The 4124-nt window shown below is 40.6% G+C and overlaps 1 long non-coding RNA gene across 1 annotated transcript; it reads left to right on the top strand.

Moving 5' to 3' along the window:
* The first annotated feature begins 512 nt into the window (after positions 1-512).
* On the top strand, positions 513-1621 carry LOC116245580 (uncharacterized). The gene is made up of 3 exons (XR_004170544.2): positions 513-616; positions 907-975; positions 1581-1621. It is a non-coding gene; the product is annotated as an uncharacterized LOC116245580 (long non-coding RNA).
* The last annotated feature ends 2503 nt before the right edge of the window (positions 1622-4124 follow it).

Here is a 4124-nt window from a genome sequence, read left to right as displayed (position 1 = left end):
AATAATCAGACAATTTAACACCATCCCCTACATGGTCTTGACGGGGTCAGCTTTGGCCTGCCATGGCACTAACACTGACCATCGGTGAAAACAATTTTCTTCTGATGCAGTGTTGTGCATCCTCTGAGAAGATTCGTTGCAACTTTGCTTCTCCTGAAATAAAATGGCGTTTGAGATGACACTTTCCCTGTATCTCTCTCACTTTCTCTATCGAGATTCATTCCTTCTCACTCTCTCTCTCCCTTTCTCCTTCTGGAGTTCTCTGAGGATTTTGGTGATTGTTGGTTCTGGGATTGGAGGTGTTGCAACAGCCCTAGGCCTTCACAAGTCTAAAATCTCTCTCGCTCTTTCTCTCTCTCTCTCTCTCTCTATATATATATATATATATATATATATATATATATATGTGTGTGTGTGTGTGTGTGTGTATACACATAGCTTTATTTGAATATGGTACCTATGCTATCCAGACTTGGATTGAGAAGCTTGGTCTGGAGTCGGCCGATAGCCTGAGAGACAGTGGGTTTGCTCTCACACAGTGGAGCAATGCCTCGAAAGCCATGGACGCTTTCGGTGTTGGGGATCTACTTAGACAACACCACACCCAACTTCGCAGGTGCTACACTTGTTCCTTCTTAATCTTCTTTTCTCTACTTTGGAACTAATCTTAATATTTTGGTCCGTATATATCCAAGAACACTTATTCAAGTCTCAGTTATGAGAAAACAGACGATGTTTAGAATCTAATGACACTAATGATGTTGGAGCTATAGTGTAATTTGTTACTACTATTTGCTATAAGTATTTAAAGATATTCTGACGAAAACTTTAATTCTCCACAGACATTGGATTACATAAAATATGTTGTTTGTTTCCTAAGTTCATAAGTTGGATAACTTTGTGCAGGTTGACGGTCACTTCCAATGTCACTGGAGAAACTGTAACAGACTTACCCTTCACCAGGTCTGGAGAAAGGTAAGAAAATGTTGGGTATAAACCTATGGGAAGGCCACCATGGTTATACCAGGTCAAACCCACTAGGCCTCCCTCATATCCGCCTCTCCTTTCTTTCTTCTTCTCTAACTCTTTTTGGGTAAATATGGCTTTTATTAACCATGAGTGTGGGTTAACCCATTGTTAGCTACATAATGCAGCTACAGTTGTCGAGGATTGTAGAAGTGAAAATCTATTTTGCCTATAATATATATATATGGGTTTGCTCAAAATAACCCCAAAAATCATGAAAAGTTTGTAGTCAAATTGGATTTTGCTACAAACTAATACAATTCAATTTAGACGTGTTCTTTTTGTGACTATTTTATCAACTTTGGACATTTGAAGCACAATGCATAATGGAAATTATTTGAAAGAAATTTCGTGGCCGGAAGGCCGAAACAGCTTTCCTGATCGTCATGTTCTAGATGTCACAAATGGAATTCTTCATACGAAATTATTATGTGAAAAAACGAGTGAGCATCAATTATATTGGTACATCCGGATGAAAATAAAGCAGCCTAACTTGGGCGGCCCAAAGAAAACATGGGTTTAATAAATAACCGAGGGGACAACCTTTTTTGCAGTAATGACGTTGAAGTGGGGTGTGTAAGCTGACAGATGCTGGTGGAGACTCTATGGAAGCAGCTGCCGGATGGGACCATCAGGTTTGGATCCAAGGTGGTATCCATAGAACAAGATGGGAAGTCATGTCCGATCCATGTGGCTGATGGAGCACTTATTGGAGCTAAGGTATATCTTTTCATTGCTTCAGATGTTTAAAGAGTCATAAGACTACACGCTGCTTAGATATCAACCAAACATATATTATCTAGATTTAAAGGTCTTGCCCTTCTGAATCTGGATACAAACCGGTTCTTGCCCGATTCAGCTGGATATCCATGACTCTCTCCGAACGTCGTCTAATGGGATGTTCTTTGTAAACTTTCAGGTGCTGATAGGTTGTGATGGTGTGAACTCTGCTGTTGCCAAGCGGCTGGGGCATCCCGGGCTTGTCTTCACATGAAGCTCATCCATAATAGGTCTCACACTGTCGCACATTAGCCTGAAGGCCATGGGCTTGAACCGCGGTTTGCTCAGTTCTTGGCAATGGCTCTCGTTTTGGGATCTTGCCTTGTGATGAGAGAATGATCTATTGGTTCTGTACACTTTCTTTTAGCCCTCAAGGTATAAGAACCACGACCACACAACCTATTTGTCTTTTAATTTATTGAAACATGAATTGATTAGAGTAATATGAGCTTGATCTAGTCACCAAGCCATGTATAAGCCAAGGAGATCAGATGCCCCCCCTAACTTTCCCATAACGCTTAGATAAACACACATAAATGGTCTTATTAACAACGAATTGTTTACATATTAGAGACTATCTAACCAAAATTTAGTTTGATCACAATATGGAAGATTGGTGGTTCTTATTTTGTCAATCCTATACAATAATGCAATACTGGAAGCAGTGAGTATCGTAGAACACACCGACCTAAACTCCATAATGTGTTCACCTCTGAGGTACAAGTCGCCATGGACGAAGCTCTAGGGTCATGAGCGCTCCAAGGGAAAGGTGACTGTGATTGGGGATGCCATGCACCCAATGACTCCTGACATTGGTCTGGGCGAATGCTGTTGTGCTTGTCAGGTGCTTGGGAGAAGCCCTCCTGGGGATCAAGGGGAGTGAAGAACAAAGAGACCAAAGAGTGAAAGGACTGGAGAAGTATGTGAAGCAAAGGAGGGGAAAATGGTTCAGGCTCATTTTGACGACCTACTGGGTGGGGAAGCCGCAGCAGAGTGGTGGCACGACGATCAACTTCTTGAGGAATAGGTTGCTGGTTGGGATGCTTTCTTGGGTCACAACGCAGACCTCCATGTTTGACTGTGGGAAGGTTCAAGGATGATTTCAGTCAATTGGGTTGCAGCGTTTGGAGTATTATGCGACTGTGTTAGCTTGGCAATGGCGGTATTTGTAATGCATGTGTTCTGCTATGCAGAATCTCTCTCTCTAGATCTCTCTTTCACTCTTTCATAATATAGAACAACTGCTTCATACTCCAAGTTTTTGCACATGTCGTTTTCAAACAATAAAAATAAAATATTTAATGTTTTTAAGAATATGTTGACGGTGTTTACAAGCAGGTGATTGAATACCATGAAGAGCTTAATTAACTTCGTTGTGGTGTTGGACCTCATACTTCCAGGGTGCAAAAACCTATGTTTTTTCCATAGCCATCTCACCTTGTGAGCAGCTTGAATCTAATTATGCTAGATATATGCGATAAAGGCTGAAACTTTTGTGTTCACAATACCTCAGAAATGTCGATGAAGAGAGATTGAAAGACTTGTTGGGATTGTTAAGATCATTTACTAAACGACTTTCAAAAAAGTTGCAAAGCTGCTTTAAGCAAACTGCTAACGTTGTGAAATTGACAGAATGATGACTTGTTCTTTTTAAAGGGCAAATATGAAGGATGAGCTAATTCGCTCCTTAAAAAGAGTTCATCTTTTGTCACTGTCACTATGATCAGAAACCCGCTAGTCATGCACAGTAATCTTTCGTATTCGTATGTAACAGAAAGAAACTGAAACTTTTATCCTCTGCGATGTTTGAATGGGGAAAGGAAAAAAAAGAAGCGGTCATCTCAAACCATTTTCTTCGCCGCTGAAGTATATCAAATTGCATATTTGAATGTTGAGATGTAGGTGTTATGAGACAATTGAAGATCAGGTCGTACTCGTTTCACCTTCGGACAAAATTAATATTTTCGGGTGAGTCCAAAAAGTACTGACTAAAATAGTCACACGTTTGTTTGGTGTCTTACATTTATGTGACGGGGCCCATTTCAAACAAGTTATCTGGGTGTTCGTTTGCTTGGCCAATTGATCCACGAATGAATAGTTAAAGACAGTCAATTACCATGGATATCAAGTCTCAAGCCATTCATCCATTGTCATATACACTATGTTTGTTTGAGGTGGACGTGAATCCATGATCGCACAGCAAGACGATGCTTGGATTGTCATTCCAACTTAATCGATTCCCATCAAACAAGCCCTTCGAAGCAAGCCTGCCTACAACTAAAGTTTGGATTTGATATCCACCCAATCAATTTCTCAGC

The sequence above is a fragment of the Nymphaea colorata genome, unplaced genomic scaffold (assembly GCF_008831285.2).
Source record: "Nymphaea colorata isolate Beijing-Zhang1983 unplaced genomic scaffold, ASM883128v2 scaffold0750, whole genome shotgun sequence".
Classification (NCBI taxonomy): domain Eukaryota; kingdom Viridiplantae; phylum Streptophyta; class Magnoliopsida; order Nymphaeales; family Nymphaeaceae; genus Nymphaea; species Nymphaea colorata.
The sequence above is the reverse complement of the archived record's forward strand: the minus strand, read 5'-3'. Positions and strand labels throughout refer to the sequence as shown.